A 22,833-nucleotide genomic window follows, 5' to 3' on the forward strand; every position below is an offset into this window, starting at 1 on the left:
TTTTAACTTTCCTAATACACATTCCGGGTCCAGGGTTATTATAGTTAACTACACACAGACATATATATATATATATCAAAGACTATAGAATACACAGGACACAAGACGTGTCACTCGTATTGTTTTGAATGGGAGAAAGTGTAACGTGCAATATGGCGGAATAAGTCCCGCCTTCTAAATAAGAGCCAATCGCCGACTGGTAAAATCATCGCGTCACTTCAGCGGCCGTTAGAATCACCGGTTTCTATAGAAACAGTCAGACTCGCGCCTCCGAAGAGACGCGCATTTAGGTCTGCGCATGCGCATTAGCTTGATCCAGCCTGAAAAATACAGTTTTTTTTGTCATGATTCGAGCGTTTAGAAACTAAATTTATGAGCCGGTTGTTGTTAGATTTCATTGGTGATTTCAAATATTAAATTTAATCGTAAGGTTGGCAAACAGTTTTGGAGAATTTGATGTTTCCCTATTCAAAGAGATTGCATGATGCCCAGGATGCCCGAGAGGCATTTTAAAGATGGCCGCCGAGTGAAATGACTTGTCTTAAAGGGACTTTGGTTTAATGCAGGGTTATTATAGTTGATTAAAACTAAAACTGAAACTAGAACCATAATAATAAATAAATAAATAATTCATTACTTGAAATTTAATAAACATTAACTGAAATTAATTAATTAATTAATTAATTAATTATAAAAACTGTCTAGATCATTGCACATAAATCCACGGAAAAATAAAAATGCATATCTTTTTTGTAATCTTTCATTAAAAAGCTGGGCTAAAGTAATTTTACCAGGGTTGTTCACAAGGGCTTTATTGGTGTAGGGTTATGTATTTCATTGTTTCAATGTTCTTTCAAGACACATTTTTAGACACATATGTTGAGTTTCATTATATTAGGACCTTAGAAATCACTTGCTTTACAAGTAGTAAACTAGCCTTGGATGTAAAAAGCTAAAAATTACATTTGTCCGTGGGCCAAAATAATAAAAAAAAAACTTTCATTAGTGTCTTCAGTGGAAGTCAAGGCCACTGCGGTTCATCGCAACCCTTCTGAAGTGCAAATAAAAGCCTTAATGTATTTTTAGTAACCCTGAACACGGTGCCACAAATTAGGTTATTTTCTTATGTCCTTTTTGCCACAGAGGAATTTCTCCATCGTGGAAGGTGACCGAGAGACGCCTGCCGCTTTGTTCTGTCAGACAGAAGCACTGATGGGCACCCAATGACACGGAAGAAACAGGACCTGTTGGAATGCGCCTGGAAAACAAGAAGGGAGATAACGCGAAAGAAATGAGAGAGAGTGGGTGGAAAACAGAATTTACATCAGTCTCTTAATTTGCTTTGCACATTTTGACGTCGCTTACCTTTTCTCGGTGGAGCATGAAGTCCAGTCTGCGGGCATTCGGGGTGGACGGCTGAGAGCTGAAGCGTAAAAAGAGGGGCATATCGATCAGGCCCAGACTGCAGGCCTAGTGAGCTGTAAACATCCAGTGTGCAGTGCATGAGTGTCTCTTGACTGAACGTCAGGTCGCAAGGCAATCGTTACTCTATTCCAAATACCGCGGGGCCTTCCGAGACCCCCATCTTGGTTTCTTGCTTGTTTGAGCTTATTGAGTGAGTGGACGGTTTTAAAGATCAGCATTTGTCTTCCAAAGCATACATGAGGTATTTGTTGTTTTTTCTCCCCCGTTGTGAGCCCTCTTGAGCATTTACAGTGGCGTAAAGGAAACTGCATGAAGGTCAGTAAGTTGAGAAACAACAACTGATGAAAAATAAGGAAGGAGAAAAGAAAGATTTTATGAGGCAAACCATGTCATATAGGCTGTATGGGGTAAATCTTATAAGTCACGCATAAAAATAAATCAGGAACACATACAAATGACTGAATGCCATTTGCATTGTCATTTATTTCAAAGAAACTAGATAAGTTAGATAAATTTAAAATAATCTAAAAACAGGTTATAGTTTTGAAAATGAAGAAAAAATATTTCTGTTTGTGGTTAGTGGAACATTAACATTGTTAACTAAAACTTAAATGCTTAAAAAAAAACATTTCTGTTACTTGAAATAAAATAAATATGAACTGAAATATAAACTTCACAATTCTGAGAAATCAAGTCACAATAACTGGCAACAGCTAGTTATAAAATTATATATAGATATATAGCGAAATATAAGCTTATAATTCTAAGAAAAATGTCACCATAATTCTGACATTTTCCCGCAAATGTGTGTAAATCTTGCAATTGCAAGAAAAAAGTAAAAAGTCAGAATTGTGAGATATAAACTTGTAATGTGAGAAAACAGTAAACATTCAGAATTGTGAGATATAAACTTGTAATTGTGAGAAAGCAGTAAAAATTCAGAATTGTGAGATATAAACTTGTAATTGTGAGAAAGCAGTACAAATTCAGAATTGTGAGATATAAACTTGTAATTGTGAGAAAGCAGTAAAAATTCAGAATTTTGAGATATAAACTTATAAACTTGTAATTGTGAGAAAGCAGTAAAAATTCAGAATTGTGAGATAAAAACTTGTAAGTGTGAGAAAACAGTAAAAATTCAGAATTGTGAGATATAAACTCGTTATTGCAAGGAAAAATAGTAAAAAGTCATAATTGTGACAAACTCACAATTTACAAGAAAAACAGTAAAAAAAAAATCAGAATTGTGAGATATGAGATATAAACTCGCAATTGTGAGGAAAAACATGAAAAGTCAAAATTGTAAGATTTAAAATTGCAATTGTGAGATATAAACAGTAAAAAGTCATAACTGTGAGATACAAACTCTCAATTTACAAGAAAAACAGTAAAAAAAATCTGAATTGTGAGAAATGATATAAACTCGCAATTGTGAGGAAAAACAGTAAAAAAAAATCTGAATTGTGAGATAAAAACAGTAAAAAGTCAGAATTGTGAGAAATGAGAGATAAACTTGCAGTTGTGAGGAAAAATAGTAAATATTCAGAATTGTGAGATAAAAATGTGCAATTTCCCTTTTTATTCTTTATTCTGTGGTGGAAACAAGCTTCCATAAATATAACTAAAACCAAACGTAAAGCTGAAAAATAATGTATAAAGAAAGAAATAGCAAAACAAAAAGCTTGTTTTAAAGTTTCAAGTATTAAAATAACTAAAAACGAAAATAAAAATGAACAAAAACTATAAGTATATAAAAAAAAACTCATAAAAATGACAAAAATGACTTTAAATAACATAAATAACTTAAAAATAAAGTTTCTTATGTCTTAAAATGTCTTAAAATATTAATAGAAAAATATGACAGGCATGTCAATGATAAAAAAGAACACTGGTGCTATATTTAATGTTTCTTGACACCTGTGGTTTCTCTGAACAGACTTCATACGTCCATTAAACCCCACCTGATTCAAACACATTGAGACTTCAAAGATGCTGAAGAAAAGTGAACTCTAAAGAAAAAATCCTGAAGCATTTGAGACGGATCCAATGCAACACATGCTTAACTGACAAGTGTTCAGATGCTTTTTTCCAATCAGTCCTTTGAAAACTAGAGTTCTTGTCTGCGTATGTGCCTCTGCCTGCAGCAGTATTCACCTGAGCAAACCCGTTCCGCCCTCACCGTCCAAACTTCATCTCAGAGTGGACACTTTGATCATAACCCACTAACCTGTTGGCATTTTGTTTCTCTAACATTTAACGCAGCACCGATGACTCGATCTTTTCTCCTGAGTGCTGATGTGGCAGCGTCAGAGAACCCTCCGCCTTCAGCTCAACAATATTACATCCTTCAGCAGCAGCTGAACACAAAACAAACAACCAAAACCAGCCTCAACCTCCATATTACAGCCGCAGTCATACAGATTAGATGTGCGAAGCCCAGAGGAAAATCTTATTGCTTTGAGGTTGCTTTTCTCAGAGGTGCACCTGATAATTAAAAAAAGTTCTACACATAAAGAAAGTTTTCATTTATTCTATATTTAAATATAAAGTTTGTTTCTTCTAATATTCTGCATAGCTGCAGACCAGTCAGGGTGCCCATGCTGACCCCAGTCCACCGCCGAAAGAACCAACAGTGGGCACGTGAGCCTCAGAACTGGACCTCGGAGCTATGGAAGAAGGTGACCTGGTCTGATGAATCAGCGTGTGCGTCTCTTACCTGAGGAACACATGGCACCAGGATGCACTATGGGAATGAGCATTTTGTATCTTCTATTGTAGACTTTAAAACAACTAGTCCAGTGCTTCAATCCTGTACTGCCACTATGCCCGACAAGTTTAATCACTTTTATACTGACTTCTATGGAGTCAAATTAATGCCTTAAAGTTTTGCACAAAAATAAAGTTTTGCAAAACAAAAACAAAAACTGAGCAATAAAAAAATAAGTTTTGCAAACAAAAATAATAAATTGCAAAATTAAATAATGTATTGCAAAATAAAAATATAATCAATTACAAAAATCAATGACAGCTGTAATCCTATTTTATCTTTGTCACATATTTTTCATGCTCAAACCTACTAAATCATTTGCAACGCTCATTTTATTCTGCGTTTCAGTCAAGCGTGCGCTCACGATACCGGTTTTCCTTTACGCTGCACTTTTCTGCGCGGTTCTCTTTATGGCACTGGTTTGACGTGGGGGTGGAGTCAAGAAACGGGGGCACGCCCCCGCGAAACACGTCATTGGCAGGAGACGCAGATCACAACAGAACAGATCAAGCATAGAGACAGAGCGCATTTATTAACCATGTCAAGGAATTATTTCACCTGTCGCCGATTACGTTCCCCTCCAATGCATTTCTTATAGTAATATGACCCGTTGCTCTCTGTCTCACTGCCTGTATCCACTTTTGTGTCCTTAAACATTCGTTTTTTGGGGCCGACAGCTTATAAAAGCTTATTTCTGTTTTTTTTTAGCTTGTTAGTTGTGCATTGTCACACAGCAGCTTTGTTCTGTTTTTTTGTAATAAGTCAGAAAAGACGAGAAGGCAGCCTCACGCAATACAAAGTCAATGGAGACGGTTGGATTGTTTTCCCCCCGGTGGGCGTGGTTTTCAGATTATAACAAATGCGCTCCGTCTCTATGCTTGATCTGTTCTGTTGCGATCTGCGTCTCCTGCCGATGACGTGTGCCCCCGTTTCTTGACTCCACCCCCACGTCAAACCAGTGCCATAAGGAGAACCGCGCAGAAAAGTGCAGCGCAAAGGAAAACAGGTATCGTGAGCGCACGCTTGACTGAAACGCAGAATAAAATGAGCGTTGCAAATGATTTAGTAGGTTTGAGCATGAAAAGTATGTGGCAAAGATAAAATAGGATTACAGCTGTCATTGATTTTTGTAATTGATTATATTTTTATTTTTGCACTACTTTATTTTATTTTGCAATTTATTATTTTTGTTTACAATACTTATTTTTTTCCACTTTATTTTTCCTTTGCAATTCTTTATTTTTGTTTGCATTTTTTTATTGCTCAATTCTTTTTTTTTTTTTTTTTTTTGCAAAACTTTATTTTTGTGCAAAACTTTAAGGCATTAATTTGACTCCATACACTTTGACCAGGGTAAGACAGAGACTACATAAAAAGCAGATCGCCTACCTGGTGAACTGCATCTTTCACTCTTCTCTACCTAAGTTTACCGAATACCTTGAGCAAGGTGGATGTAAGGAAAGCAGCAGGCCCGGATGGAATACCTGGGCATGTGCTCAGAGTCTGTGCAGAGCAGTTGGCCGGTGTCTTTACTGATATTTTCAATCTATCCCTGGCTCAGGAAGTTGTCCCTTCCTGCTTTAAGTATGTATCCACTATTATACCAGTGCCAAAGCATTCTACTGCATCAGCCTTGAACGACATTCGCCCAGTAGCACTTAGGCCTACCCCTATCATTGCTAAGTGCTTTGAGAGACTGGTTTTACCACATTTGAGAGCCAGTCTTCCCACATCCCTGGATTCTCACTAGTATGCCTACCGTACAAACAGGTCAACAGAGGATGCCATCTCCACTGCACTTCATTCTGCTCTGACCCATCTGGACAGTCCCAATTCTTACGTAAGAATTCTGTTTGTTGACTTCAGTTCAGCGTTCAACAGTGATTCCTTCGATGCTGGTCTCTAAGCTTAGCCAGTTGGGGATCAGCACTTCACTTTGCAATTGGAAGTTGGATTTTTTTGACTAACAGATGCCATGCTGTTAACCTCGACAACCTCTTGTCTTCCAATCATGCACACGGGTTTGCCATAAGGCTGTGTGTTGAGCACTCTTTTATATTCTCTCTTCACTCATGATTGTGTCGCTGCATATGGTTCAAACACCATTATCAAATTTGCTGATGATACTACGGTTGTTGGCCTGATCAGAGGGAATGACGAGACAGCCTATAGGGCTGAGGTCCAGCGCATGATTGGGTGCTGATAATAACCTGGTACTCAACACCCAGAAGACCAAGGAGATCATCGTGGACTTCAGGCGAACTCAGAGTCAGGCACATGCCCCCATTTACATCAATGGATTCACAGTGGAACGTGTCTCTAGCTTCAAGTTTCTGGGGGTTTACATCTCTGATGACTTTACCTGGTCCCTGAATACCTCCAAAATCTACAAGAAAGCACAACAGCAGCTTTATTTCTTGCGGAGCCTTAAGAAAGCTCAACTTTGTCCCAAGATATTGGTTGACTTTTATCGCTGTACTATCAAGAGCATATTAACCAACTGCATCTCAGTATGGTATGGCAATTGTTCAGCATCAGACCGTATAGCACTCCAGCGGGTGGTGAAAACAGCCAAGAGGATTATCGCTATTCAATTACCGTCAATCGAGGATATCTACAGGAAACGCTGCTTGAGAAGAGCGAATGCCATCATTAAAGATGCATCTCATCATAACCATATCTTGTTCTCTCTTCTTCCATCGGGCAGGCGTTTCAGAAGTTTACGGTCCCGTACCAGCAGGCTCAGGAAGAGTTTCTTTCATGAGGCTGTGACTCTGCTGAACTCTCAGCCCTGAGACACTATTACCATTTCACATTGTATTTTAGTAGCACTTGCATTCTGCTTTTAGCATCAGTTGAACACTTTCCAGTGTTCATATAACTTATTTATATAGTGCATTCATCTAACTGTACTTTTTTTTTTTTTTTTTTTTGCACTACGTGGAACAATTGCTATTTTATTCTGCATCCTTGCTGGATATTGGGTCCTGCCATCCATGTGGATGTTACTTTGACATGTACCACCTACCTAAGCATTGTTGCAGACCATGTACACCCTTTCATGGAAATGATATTCCCTGGTGGCCTCTTTCAGCAGGATAATGCACCCTTCCTCAAAGCAAAAATGGTTCAGGAATGGTTTGAGGAGCACAACAACGAGTTTGAGGTGTTGACTTGGCCTCCAAATTCCCCAGATCTCAATCCAAACGAACATCTGTGGGATGTGCTGAACAAACAAGTCCGATCCATGGAGGCCCAAACTCTCAGCTTAAAGGATCTGCTGCTAACATCTTGGTGCAGATACCACAGCACACCTTCAGGGGTCTAGAGGAGTCCATGGGGACCAACACAATATTAGGAAGGTGGTCATAATGTTATGCCTGATCAGTGTACATAGTATAAACTACATTAAAACAAGCTGACTAAATAAATTCAACTAATTCAAATCAAAAACTTGAGTTTGATGCTCATTTGCTTTGACTAAAGCTCATCTTTAAGTCCACGTCTGCACAGTTGCTTTCTGAAGCTATTTGCCTATAGATGCTGTAGATAAAGTTGTCAACAAAATGCACGTCTGCTAACATCTTCGTTTGCTCTTTTTGAAGCTCCAGTGCTTTGGATAATAAGCTGCCACATTGCAAGAATTATATCTTGTATGCGAAGAGAACGATTGTCGCAGCAGATTGGTACTCCAGAATAAATCTGCGATTGTGTGTTCAGAAAGCTTGAGCAAGCGGGGCTTTGACAGATGACACTAATACTAATATTCTGTTTGATTTTCACTGTAGCGAGCTGCAAATCAGATGGATTGTCAGTTTATTAGCCTGCATTGTGTACATGTGAAACTAGTTCTCACAAATCTCATGTTTGTTTGTTTGACAAGGTCCAGTCCAATAACTACAGTTCATACTGAACATGATGGTTTTTTTGTCTTGTATCTCGTCTGGATGGTTTCTCTGTGTCGAAATTCACAGTGTGCAATTATAATGTGTCTATTAAGTGTTGTGAAGGGGCTTTCACACGGACACACTGCAAAGAAATCAGTCTTTTTTGTCTTGTTTTGCAACACAATTATCTGAACAGCCTTACAACAAGACACTTGAGAAGTCTTGATTTTAAATAAATCTAACAGAGAGATGCAATATACAATAGCAAGGTGGTGAGTGTATAATGAATATGTCATTTTATAATAAAAATAAATAAATAAATAACATCCCTAATTCTTATTTGTTTTGAGCTTTGATGCCAGAGGCCTTAGACTAGGTCTGCATAAGTGCCTTCAACACTGCCTGCTCGAGTTCTCCATGTGGCATTTCACTGCGTTAAGTCTTTTAAGCCACTGTTGAAGCAAACAGTTACTTTCCTTAATCAGATTATACATGCTTTAATCCTTTTATTTATTTTCTGAGGCAGATGCAATTTTTCGCCTATGTGGATCGATCCTCAAGGCGATGTGATTTAGTTATGGCATCTGCCTTTGCCTGACTTACTGACTGTTCTTATTGATTTAATTTATTTTTATTCCGTAATAACCTGCAAACTTTTTGTGGCCGGCAGTGAAGAATTCTCATTCTTTGCCCTTCTTCTCTTCTTGTCTGATTCAGAAATCTGCCACTTTCCATAAATATGGTATAAAATAGGCCCTAACTATTAAAAAAAAAAAAAAAAAAAAAAAAAAAGCTTTTATGCTCCTTTTTCAGTAAATGGTAAGTGAACAGAGGTACTAAACCTTCAGGAAATTTTGATCATGAACCTTGGCTTGTCAACTAAATATTATATGAGCTGCTTAATTTTAAATTTAGTTTACTTGAGATGTGCAATATTTACAATCCTGTTCCAAAAACCTGTGTAAATACAGTTTACAGTGATTTTTCTAACAATAAACATTAAACAAACATCAAATTCAATTAATCTAATTCAATATAAATAAAATAAGATGGATGGATGGATGCATAAATGGATAAATGGATGGGTGGGTGGGTGGATGGATGGATAAATGGATGAATGGATAAATGGATGGATGGATGCATAAATGGATAGATAAATGGATGGATGGATGCATAAATGGATGGATGGATGCATAAATGGATGGATGATGGATGCATAAATGGATAGATAAATGGATGGATGGATGATGCATAAATGGATGGATGGATGGATGGATGGATAAATGCATAAATGGATGGATGGATAAATGGATGGATGGATGCATAAATGGGTGGATGGATAAATGGATGGATGGATAGATAAATGGATGGATAAATGCATAAATTGGTGGATGGATGGATAAATGAATGGAAGGATGCATAAATGGATGGATGGATGGATGGATGGATGGATGGATGGATGGATAAATGGATGGATGATGGATGCATAAATGGATAGATAAATGGATGGATGGATGGATGGATGGATGGATGCATAAATGGATGGATAAATGCATAACTGAATGGATGGATGGATGGATGGATGGATGGATGGATGCATAAATGGATGAATGGATAAATGGATGGATGGATGCATAAATGGGTGGATGGATAAATGGATGGATGGATGGATGGATGGGTGGGTGGATGAATGGATGGATGCATAAATGGATGAATGGATAAATGGATGGATGGATGCATAAATGGGTGGATGGATGGATGGATGGATGGGTGGGTGGGTGGATGGATGGATGGATGGATGGATGGATGCATAAATGGATGGATGGATAAATGGATAGATAAATGGATGGATAAATGCATAAATGGATGGATGGATAAATGGATGGATGGATGGATATAGATGGATGATAAATGGATGGATGGATGGATGGATGGATGGATGGATGGATGGATGGATGGATGCATAAATGATAGATAAATGGATGGATGATAAATGGATAAATGGTAACAGGTTTCTATGCAAATGTGACAATTAAACACTGTTTTTGCTGTTTAAAATTCATGAATTTAATACATTAATTTAACAATGATTGTTGAATACAGTAAAGAATGTAAAAATCTGTGAGGTGGAATCAGTCAAAAACCTCATTTCAAGGGATATGTTTAAAAACTGCCTACTTTTCATGCTCAGTTAATTTGGTATAATACGTTATCTAATACATCTAATAGGTTTCACTTTAAAAAGTACTTTGATTTGTAATGAATGCTTTTTAAAAAGTAGACAAAATGGGCACCCTATGGAAAGTGCCATCTCATATATGTGAATGCATAATATATCATTTAAATTATGTTTCACAATTGATTCTTTCTTCACTTAATGGTTGCAGTGCTTTGAGAAAGGTCACATGTTCTATAGATGATGCTTTGAGACCATAGAATATAAAAACGTTAATCCCATTCCTGCCTTAAAATGAGCTTCCTCAGACTTTCTTTTTTTAGTTGACTATCGCAAGCATCTAAATGACTCGGATAAGATCCACTTAATTGGTTCTTGAGTGTTCACTTCCTTTTTTCACTTGAATCCCAGGGGAACAATGACTATGTGCAAATTCCTCCTTAACGGAGACCATCGAGACAACATATCCACGGATTTGACCTTTCATTCCCGCCGACTCAGCGTCAGGATAGTTTTACGCTTAATAAATATATATGATCGCAGGATTATGCTAATGATGTTAAAATACATCAGATAATTAATCACTTTAGCCAATTAAATCCAGTGTAATTTTCAAGAGAGTTCTTAATAGGTAATTTAACTGCTGACGGTGCTGTTTAGGAAGACATTTCCAAGCTCACATCTGTCAAATGATCTGAGCTCATAATATAAAGATATGAATACTTGCTAAGATCCTCACATTTGATATTGACTTGAAGTCAACATGAAAATGCTGTGCACAATCCATTTCACTTCTGTAAAGTGATGTATTCTTGATTGAAAGATAAACAAACAAAAATAGAGGGAAAAATGACTCAGATTTGATTGTATGTAGATTTTAAAGTCTACATATGAGGCCACAGTGAATATTATATGCAGAAAATAGTTGGATATGCCGCTGTAAGTGCATCTTAAAAAACATCATGCAAAACCTCCAACAAATGCACCCACCAGGTCCATAAATACATGTAAGATTTGTTTGTTTTCAACATTGAGCAGCAAATCAGCATATTAGAATGATTTCTGAAGGATCATGTGACTGAAGTCTGGAGTAATGATGCTGAAAATTCAGCTTTGATCAATAAATTACACTTTACTATATATTCACATAAAACAGTTATTTTAAATTATAATAATATTTCTCAATATTACTGTTTTTACTGTATTTTTGATCAAATAAATGCATCCTTGAAGAGCAGACGAGACTTCTTTCAAAAACATTAAAAATTCTTACAAACCCAAAACTTTTGAACGGCACACCTCTGACAAACTAATGTGTTATAATAAAAAAAAAAATATCTGTAAAATCACAATTCAATCCATGCACATGTCATATTGTATCTGTAATGCACAAATAAATGCTGTTAATAATGACAAGAAATATACTTAAATTCACCTGTTTAACTGTAGACTCAATACAACATCATCACCATTAAATGTATAACATGCCGCAAGACATGTTCTTTGTGCTTTCGCTCTTCACTATTTAACATGTAATATTTAACATATGTATGTAATTAGCCTGAAACCCAGTCCTTGTCTGTTCTCAATGGAGAAAAAGGCCTCGTGGCCACATGGTGCAGCTGTGTACATTTCAGCATCGGTCCAAATGCACTGAATGTTACATATTTATATACGTATAAACAATGAGATCAGGCTGGCAGTTTCTGCATAATAGACTAACTTTACCTCAACCTTGCCCTCTTGGTCCAGACATTTCTTTGTAGTGTTTGATTTGCTGATGTGGCGTTGCTGTCATTCTTGCCTCTAATAACAGTGATTTATTTTAGAGTTTCTGAGTTACATTCATCTTTACAGTGACCATCGTCATTCCTTTTTTTTTTTTTTTTTATTATGTCTCTGGAATGAACTGTCAAGGTCTCATAGTTAGCAAAATCCCTAAGCAATAATCAAGAAAATTTAATGGTCATTTCAGGTGAAATTACTTGCTATTTCTCACAATCATGCAGCAAAAACTGAAGATTTTGTTCCAGTGCAAATACACTAAACATCCTTATGATCTTGTCTTGTTTTCTGAAAAAAAAAAAAAATTAAGTGGCTTTATGCTAAAAAATAGAAATAAAAATTTGCCAGTAGGGTAAGAAAAATAAACTTTAAATACACCATTTCAGATTTTTTTTTTTTTTTGCTTCATTTTTAATATTATTTATTTATTTATTTTTTAAAGAACACTTCATATCTTAAGGAATTTTGCTTCTCAAATAATTATGCATTGATTTAAGAATGTTTAGATATTTGTACTGGAAAACAAGAAAAAAAATACTGAAAAATAAAATCATTTTTTTGCAAAAAAATCATCTTATTTATTTCCCTTTTATCAACTGATTTAGACATAAAAATGATCAAATCAGCTCCCAAAAATCCCATAAATTATCTGAGCAATAAGCGATTGAACATACATTGACTCAGAATAAGTGTATAAGATCCCCGACTGGGAGGGAAATTGAAATTCTCCGACCATAACTCTTGTACCACAGCCATAAGGAGCAACCATCTGTACTGCTTGATAAATGAAAAGACTCTACATCCATCAACAATATCCTTAACCACATTACTGAGGCATTTAGGTGTCTAAAATAACACTGAAAGCATTTCTAACATTTCATATTATCAGTCAAGCATCTGTCTCTCAGTTAAAAACAATATACTAATATTATATTTGAAACTAAAACGCCTAAGAGGAGCTGTGACTTATAATGGTTTATATTGTTTCTGCCTCATCATACAAGTGAAATTGCTTTTTGGTCAGGCAGTCTTGCGAGTCTAAAGGTGTCACCTTTCAGTTTAAACCAATAAAAGCAAGGCCGTGATCTTTTTATTAAGTGCCAATGAATTGCAATCTGAAAGCAGGCTTCTTGATTTGACCAAAGAAAACATGTACACATTCTCTTTCACCTGTATCTGAATCACATTGATCGTGCGACCGGCTCTCCAGATGAGATTTAAAGGAATCGCAATACCACAAATCACATTTGCTGAAGCTGCACCGGTCTAACTGTTAAAAGTCTCATATCGGTTTCTCATATGTGCTTTTGTTCAAACGGCACTGTGAAGATTTTATATCTGTAACTAAAAAACTGTTGAAAAGTCCAAAATGTTTTGTAACTTTTTATACTTAAATGAAATATACTCTTTACTGCATCTTGTGAGGCCAGCATTAGTTAAAGGGGTGGTTATTTATGATTTCTCTTTTTTTAACTTTAGTTAGTGTGTAATGTTGCTGTTTGAGCATAAACAACATCTGCAAAGTTACGACACTCAAAGTTCAGTGCAAAGGGACATATTTTCTGTTAGAGAATTCACTGTTTAAGGACTACAACACTAAAATTTACATAGATCCCACCCCCGAGAACATGCAACAAAGAGGGTGATGCCATGTTTAAGGGACAGGTCAAGCATTTAATGCAACCCTATGCACACTGTTTAGTTGTCTGAAAGTTAACCTGGACATTTGCTGTATCTGTTATCAAGTTTACAGTATTTGTTTTTAATATGCAAACCTTTAGAAAAAGAAAAAGGTTTAAACTTTATACTGTATCCTTTATATCAAGATCTCAAGTGTTATCACAACTCAAAAACATCAGAATTACATCAAATACAAGCTGGAGCAGTGCTCTAATAAAATGCTTTCAGTTGTCACTGAGCAGCCTGTCAGATGATGCAAAACCCAATAAAGCAGAATCTAGTCTAGATGAAGTTAAGTGGAATAAGTCGCTCTATTAGAGTACGAAAACATCTCGAGATTACAAATAACAGGTGTAAAAGAGCTTGTTATTATGCACAATGATACAATGATGATAATAATAACAGTTGTGAATGGCACAACAGAACAAATCAATATAAATCAAGGAAACAATGGGTTTACGTTGAGCACGACGAAGGTAAGGTTTTGTGTTTATTTATCAGGTGGGACCTCAATGTTATCGTCGCATTTCCATAAAGCAGCAGGCAGGCTTTTGTGCCGTGACACAAAGGTTGATTGATTGCCTAGAGATTTTTTTAGTCATTACACAATGAGCGTTTCACGCCAAACACTACACACAACAATACACACTCGCCACGAAGGAGAGGAGTAATGAAACGCCCTTGGACAGGACAGCCTTCGTTAACCGTGACCGGAGTTAAGGGCAAACACTGACATTATGGATGGATCAGCATATGATAAACCGTTTGCAGTGCATATAGTCTAGAAGGGTATAGTTATTTCAGAGTGCCTTGTCTGCAATGTGTTAGACTTCATTAAAGTATAAAAGCACAAGTATAAAAAGGTGACTCTGAAACTGCTGTAAATGTCAGACATTAAAAGACAACAGAGAGAACAAATGCACTCAATAAAGTCCATTAATAAACATCAGATACTGGTCATTGGTGTCATTTCAGCACTGTGCTTACAGTATTAGTGGCTCTTTAAATATCAAAATACTTGGTGTAGTTGGACTATGTAGGCAAACATTCAAAAATATGAATTATGCATGATAAATTATGCCTCTTAAATCACATCTAACATTTGATCTATTCATATTCAACATTTCTAAGTATTTGAATAGTTGTGCATCATTTAATAATGATAATATTGAAACATTTATCTTTATTATCAATGTTGAAAACAGTTGTGTACTTTCAGGATAATCAAAAATCAGCATATTAGAATGATTTCTGAAGGATCATGTGACACTGAAGACTGGAGTAATGATGCTGAAATTCAGCTTTGATCACAAGAATAAATTATATTCTAAAATATATTTACATAGAAAATGGATATTTTAAATTGTAATAATATTACTGATTTTACTGTATTTTTAATTAAATAAATGCAGCCTGGGTGAGCAGAAGAGACTTTTTTCAAAAACATGAAAAAATCTTACCAATACCAAACTTCTGAATGGCAGCGTATATAACACAGTAGTCTATAAAGCATGTGCACTTTATTTCAAGTCATTGAAAGATACATAATCTGAAGTCTGAAATTTGTGTTTGAATTGAGTGTTTTTGGGTGAATTGTCCCTTTAAGATGATTAATGATCTGTAAAAAACAGCTATTATTATCAGAGGCCATGAAAACGTGTTTTATTGTCTTTTAAGAGGATTCAGACTTAATGTCTTGAATATATCGCATTTATCTTTACTAATTAGCTGTCTCTGTAGTCCTTGTTATGGTGAAGACATAATTCTATGCAATTACGCATTAAGTGTCCTGCTATGTGCAACAGTCTGACAGCGTATTTGAAAGTTTGTTCTTTCTTTCAGTTCCTGCACTTTTCTTCAGCTGTGGTCATTGGATTCTCTGAGATGATTGCAAAGATCACTAGAATGATTTATTGTCTCTGCATATATTTTTGGCATTGTTTTAACACTCGGTTTACAAAAGAATAAATGCCTTAGTTGGTGTTTGTTTCTGTTTCTGAATCTGTAGTATTAAATAACATTTATACTGATGGTTCTGTATAGTATGTACTACACAAAAATGCTGGGTTAAAAACAACCCAAGTTGGGTTGAAAATGGACAAAACCCAGCGATTGGGTTGATTTGACCCAGCGGTTGGGTTAAATGTTTGCCCAACATGGTAGTCAGTTTTATTTAACTCAACTATTGTTTAAAAATAACTGTATTGCTTAAAATGAACCCAAATATACTGGAAATTAACATTTATTAATAGGATTTTTAATTTCCTATGGAAGAGGATTAGGGCCAAGCAATAATAAAAAACCATCTCGAGATTAAAGTTGTTAAATTTCGAGAAAAAAGTTGAGATAAAATGTTGAGCATAAAGTCATTAAATTACGAGAAAAAACTCGTTAAATTTAAAACAAAAGTCGAGATAAAATGTTGAGAATAAAGTCATTAAATTACAAGAAAAAACTCGTTAAATTTCAAGAAAAAAGTCGAGATAAAATGTTGAGAATAAAGTCATTAAATTACGAGAAAAAAGTCGTTAAATTACGAGAACAAATTTGTTAAATTATGAGAAAAATGTCGTTAAATTTCAAGAAAAAAGTCTAGATAAAATGTTGAGAATAAAGTTGTTAAATTACGAGAACAAATGAGAACAAATTGTTAAATTATGAGAAAAATGTCGTTAAATTTCAAGAAAAAAGTCGAGATAAAATGTTGAGAATAAAGTCATTAAATTACGAGAATAAACTCATTAAATTACGAGAAAAAAGTTGTTAAATTACGAGAACAAATTTGTTAAATTACGAGAATAAATTCGTTAATTTAATGACTTTATTCTCAACATTTTATCTCGACTTTTTTCTCGAAATTTAACAACATTTTTCTCATAATTTAACAAATTTGTTCTTGTAATTTAATGACTTTTTTCTCGTAATTTAATGAGTTTATTCTCAACATTTTATCTCAACCTTTTTCTCAAAATTTAACAACTTTAATCTTGGTTTTATTTTTTTATTATTGCTTGGCCCTAATCCTCTTCCGTAATTTCCAACCTATTTTGGGTTCATTTTAATATAATATCCATATAGTCATTTTTAAACAATAGTTGGGTTAAATAAAAGTACCCAGCAGATTGGGTAAACATTTAACCCAACCGCTGGCTTAAAACATCCCATTTGTCGGGTTAAAACAAACCAATTGCTTGGTTTGTTCATTTTCAACCCAACTTGGGTTGTTTTTAACCCAGCATTTTTTAGATTGGCAAGTAACACATTGAATTAAACACAATTTTGAAGTAGAAATAGTATTTTCTTGTAACAGTACTACAATAATGTTCATTTTTTTAGTGTGCATGCTAATCATTTAGCATAATTCTCCGTTTTTAAATCAGAGGGAAATCTTCCAATTAGCCGTTTCCCAGACCAATAACAGTGAGCGATCGTGAAGTGAATGTCAGCGCATGACGTACAGAGGTATCTTTGAAATTGCCAGAGACCCCAGCTAAAGACCTCCGCACCTCATTAAATGCAATTGGAAGAGCATGTCTAATTGTTCCACTCCATTTCTGTCTCTAATTCTGAGCCGAAAATGATAAAAATCTTTGAACCGGAAACAATTATAGCGCCTTTCTGTTATGAAACGATAAGAGCAGAGTGACAATTGCCAAGCCAGGTCCTTGCCTTTGTTTCCTTGAAAAAAAAATAGATAAATAAATAAAATAAAGTGCATTCATGCCAAACTTCTGAGGGAATTATTAAAGATGCTGTTGATGGAATAAACCCCTGTAATTCTGGAGACATCTGGCAGTGTTTTGTGGAGATTTCTATCATTTTTCACTGGGGTTGTACAGGTGAAACCAGCCCTCTCCGGAGCCCGGGGGCATGTTGACAATGCCTTAAAGGCACTCTCTGCAGTGCAAATCAAATCCACTCAAATCCCTCAAGGTTGGAGTTTGTGGCACGTGGATATAAGGACAGGCAGTGACAGACATGTTCCTCTCTCCCTCTTTTGCTTTATCTCTCTGCCTTTTTCTCCCTTAAACTCAAAATTTACTGTCTGTCATGTCCATTTTGAAGACAAAAAGAATGATAGCTTTGAGTGAGAAAGGCATATTTGTTATTGATAATCTTCTGCAGTCAAAGCTCTGAAATGAACGCCAAAAGTTGGTGTCTGTTACATCTGATGCCAAACACTAAAGGTTCTTGTGTGTCTTGTTAATTTTTGACATACTTTCAATGCTGCAGTATTTAATTTGAGAGCTGCACTGAAGGTTAAGATGTGAATAACTTGAGTCTTTTCCTTTCACAAAGATAACAAGATATATGGACTATTTGTACGGTCCCATATACACTACCATTCAAAAGTTTTGAGTGAGATTTATTTTTTCAACAGTGGCAATAAAGACACTTATAATGTTACAAAAGATTCTATTTCAATTAAATGCTGTTCTTTTGACATTCTATTCATCAAAGAGAACTGAAAGTTCTGAAGTATCACGTGTTCAACGAAAATAAGAAAAGCTTTGATCACAGGAATAAATTACAATTTTCCATATATTCATATAGAACAGTTATTTTAAACTGTAATAATATTACACACTATTACTGTTTTTACTGTATTTTGGATCGAGTAAATGCAGCCTTGGTGAGAAGATCTGAAAATGTCATAAAATGAAAAAAAAATCTGTGTGAAGATTCATCAAAATTCTATAATTGTTTTATATGGAAGAAAAATAACAGCACACAGGTTTGGAAAAAAATAGCAGAATTTACATCTTTGGGTGACCTATTCAGTTAAAAGGTCTGATTATTTGTCTACCGTATTGATTTTGATGCTTGCGCTGGAATCGTACCAAAGGCAAAATATCTGGTATGGAGCCAACCCTACATCCAACACTATAGGATTTCAGCAAGAAAATAAGTTCCCACAGAAGTCCTTGACATAATGGGCTGGTAATCCATCTGTTTGTATTCTCTCGAGTGGCTTCCAGTTGAAAACAAAGAGTTAACCCTGATTGCTACTCTTAGATGAGTTCGCGGCCATAAAGCGCCACTCTGCGATCACCCTCTCCCTTCGGTCTCGATTTTTCACACCGGTCCAGGGGTTTCATGGCCGAGCAGAGATGGTTTTGGCAGCCTTCCCGGAGTGAAGCCAATTGAGGATTGATTTAGATTCAGGGTGCAAGAGAGAGAGAGAGGTTATCTATGAAGATATTCTATTCCCTTTGTGGAGGCTTTATCCAGCTCAAGAGATGCATTGTACCCACAGATGTGTCTGAAAGTCCGTATCCTAGCCCCACGGCAACCTACCCAGCATTCTCAAAGGTCACTCCAAGCCAAAGGTCATTTTGAAGGTTTATGTAGCATATCAATGTTGTGATTGCATTGCAAAAGTTGTCTGAGTGGGCTGAAATAATTCAGTTGAAATATCGAAATTTTAGCGTGGGACTTCTTCGGCTATAACCTTCCTGCAAAGTCCAATGTTAATGGTTCAGATTTATATTTCACTTCCTATGTCACTGCGCATGGATGCATTTGAGGCCTATATGCAATATTTCCCACTATATAATGGAGGGTTTTAAAGCATTTAGCAATATAATGCAACAAAACAAAATGGGTAAAAATATGGGGTAAGTTGTCACAATGGGAACCTGTTGTTTGACAGTGATTTGAAAAACGTTTGTAATATTCAATAAATGCTTTACATTTCCCGTTTCAATTCACCTTTTCATTATTATTGTTGCCTCTAGTAATTATGCATCTGATTTTTAATTTCCAATCTATTTTGGGTTCATTTTAAACTAGACATAGTCATTTTTACACAATAGTTGAGTTAAATAAAACTACCCAGCACGTTGGGCAAACATTTAACCCAACCACTGAGTTAAAAGAACTAAGTCGCTGAGTTTGTCCATTTTCAACCCAGCATTTTGTAGAGTGTATGGTAAACAATTTCATCCCTATAATGCACATCCAGAGTTTTTAACAGCATCAATGGCTCTTTGACAATCCATGCTTGGCTATGAGTAGAAAGCTTCTGTCCAAAACTGACAAAATTCTCTTGATTTCATTCCCAGCATCCACACAAACTTTACGCTGCCCAGACATCTGGACATATGCATCATCTGTAAAACATCATGTTCGATTTTGAGCATCATATTTGTTTACAAATATCCAATAAACATTCGCTAAAAGAACAAATGCACATGCACATCTCAGTTGTTGTTTTGCTCAAGCTTCTTGCTCCACAGATGTTTCTCCTTTAAAAAATCCTCACAGGAGAGCTCAACAACGCCTCAAATATCAGATACCAAAGTCTGCCATCAAAAGTCAGAGATATCAAATATTTCTCATCAAATAATCTGAGCTGCTCTCCACATCAGTTGTATTGCCCTATACTCTTATAGGACTGACAAAGTACTTAAGTTAAATATAGTAATCTATTGAATTATAAGAGCACATGTGCTATATTTGAAGTCTTCTGAAGTCATCCAACAGGTTCTGTGAGATGAACAGGTTGGATGTCAATAACATCAAATGTCACTGGTTCTCAAGCATCTCATAACTAAATGTCATGACGTCAAATGTATTTGCTTTGAGAGCTGCTACAGAAACCTCAAATATAGTGGACAAGTCAAACAAACAAACTACTTTTATAGTACTTTTGTGCTTTTTGGAGCATGACAGACATGGTCATCCTGACCTGCTGTTTCACAGAAACAAGCTGTTTGGGGAACCATGAAAAACATGAAACAAATATATGACGATTTCCATTTCTAGGTAAACTATTTCTTTAAAGAAGTCTTCATTCAGTATTTTACTGGTGTTTGCTTTGTCAGTACACAATATTAACAAAGTTTTAATTAACTTAATTCAACACGGAGCACATCTCAATCGAACAACCGAGCTACATCGCATGGCACTCTTTCAAAAAGAAAACCAAAAGATTGTTTAAATAGCAGCTCTCGACTCTAGTAATGACAAAGATAATGACTCTGTTTGAGGTGAATATGAGATTTTGATTGGAGAAAATGGCCAAAATCCACAGCATGAGAAGTTGTCGTCCGTCTGAAGCCTGCCATCTGAACTGTGCCAATATTTGACCTCCCTCAAAGACAGAAAATCTAATCAAAACAGAGAGTCCTGCAGCTGATATGGATCATATTGATCGAGCTTCAGCTGTTGTCATCCCTGTGTGGATGTGTTCATTCTTGTGTGGACTGTGATGTTGCCATGACTACAGACACGATGTCAACAGTGTCTATGGCGGGATGTGATCTGAGAGACACAGATTGACCTGAAGTGTTTTTTTATATTACAAGGGAGCCTGGAGCTAGTTGTCACACTTTTACTCCAGTGAATATTCATTATATTTTTATTTATTTTAGGCACAAACCTAGTTTTGACTAAAAGCCTTTTTTTAACATTTACCACAAAAACAAAAAAAAACAAAACAAAAAAAAACAGAAGTTAAAAATACAGAGGGACATGTTGTCACAATGGGAACCTGCTGTTTGACAGTGATAAAATACATATTATTATTATTATTATTATTATTATTAATAATAATAATATTAAATATATAAAATATGAATAAGTAAAGTAAAGTATTCTTTCTTTTTTCAAATGATTGATTAGCTGCATAAAACTGCAGCAAAATATAATAATAATAAGAAGAATAAATAAATAAAAAAGAGTATTAAACGTGATATTGGATTTTTTTTATTTCAGAAAGACAAAATTTATCCAATATTTTATATAAAAATTAAATATATTAAATATATTTTAAATAAATAATAATAATAATAATAATAATAAAAAAAGAAGAAGATATATATATATATATATATATATAGACCCCCTTAAATTTTTCACTCTTTGTTATATTGCAGCCATTTGCTAAAATCATTTAAGTTCATTTTTTTTCCTCATTAATGTACACACAGCACCCCATATTGACAGAAAAACACAGAATTGTTGACATTTTTGCAGATTTATTAAAAAAGAAAAACTGAAATATCACATGGTCCTAAGTATTCAGACCCTTTGCTTAGTATTTAGTAGAAGCACTTTCCCTCGATTGCAACCAGTCGTCCTGTCCCTGCAGCTGAAAAACACCCCCACAGCATGATGCTGCCACCACCATGCTTCACTGTTGGGACTGTATTGGACAGGTGATGAGCAGTGCCTGGTTTTCTCCACACATACCGCTTAGAATTAAGGCCAAAAAGTTCTATCTTGGTCTCATCAGACCAGAGAATCTTATTTCTCACCATCTTAGCAAACTCCATGCGGGCTTTCATGTATCTTGCACTGAGGAGAGGCTTCTGTCGGGCCACTCTGCCATAAAGCCCCGACTGGTGGAGGGCTGCAGTGATGGTTGACTTTCTACAACTTTCTCCCATCTCCCGACTGCATCTCTGGAGCTCAGCCACAGTGATCTTTGGGTTCTTCTTTACCTCTCTCACCAAGGCTCTTCTCCCCCGATAGCTCAGTTTGGCCGGACGGCCAGCTCTAGGAAGGGTTCTGATCATCCCAAACATCTTCCATTTAAGGATTATGGAGGCCACTCTGCTCTTAGGAACCTTAAGTGCAGCAGAAGTTTTTTTTTGTAACCTTGGCCAGATCTGTGCCTTGCCACAATTCTGTTCAGGCAGTTCCTTTGACCTCATGATTCTCATTTGCTCTGACATGCACTGTGAGCTGTAAGGTCTTATATAGACAGGTGTGGCTTTCCTAATCAAGTCCAATCAGTATAATCAAACACAGCTGGACTCAAATGAAGGTGTAGAACCATCTCAAGGATGATCAGAAGAAATGGACAGCACCTGAGTTAAATATATGAGTGTCACAGCAAAGGGTCTGAATACTTAGGACCATGTGATATTTCAGTTTTTCTTTTTTAATAAATCTGCAAAAATGTCAACAATTCTGTGTTTTTCTGTCAATATGGGGTGCTGTTGGTACATTAATGAGGAACAAAATTAACTTAAATGATTTTAGCAAATGGCTGCAATATAACAAACAGTGAAAAATGTAAGGGGGTCTGAATATTTTCCGTACCCACTGTATATATATATATATATATATATATATATATATATATATATATATATATATATATA

The 22,833-nt window shown here is 35.6% G+C and overlaps 1 long non-coding RNA gene across 1 annotated transcript in view; it reads right to left on the reverse strand.

Moving 5' to 3' along the window:
• Positions 1-796: 796 nt before the first annotated feature.
• Positions 797-22,833, reverse strand: part of LOC125273360 — an 88,377-nt gene continuing 66,340 nt past the window's right edge. Inside the window, exons 4-5 of the long non-coding RNA XR_007186059.1 lie at positions 1,366-1,763; positions 797-1,258 (exon numbers count right to left, since the gene is read on the reverse strand). This is a non-coding gene — a long non-coding RNA (uncharacterized LOC125273360). The remainder of the gene's footprint in view (positions 1,259-1,365; positions 1,764-22,833) is intronic.

This window comes from Megalobrama amblycephala, linkage group LG8, assembly GCF_018812025.1.
Source record: "Megalobrama amblycephala isolate DHTTF-2021 linkage group LG8, ASM1881202v1, whole genome shotgun sequence".
Classification (NCBI taxonomy): domain Eukaryota; kingdom Metazoa; phylum Chordata; class Actinopteri; order Cypriniformes; family Xenocyprididae; genus Megalobrama; species Megalobrama amblycephala.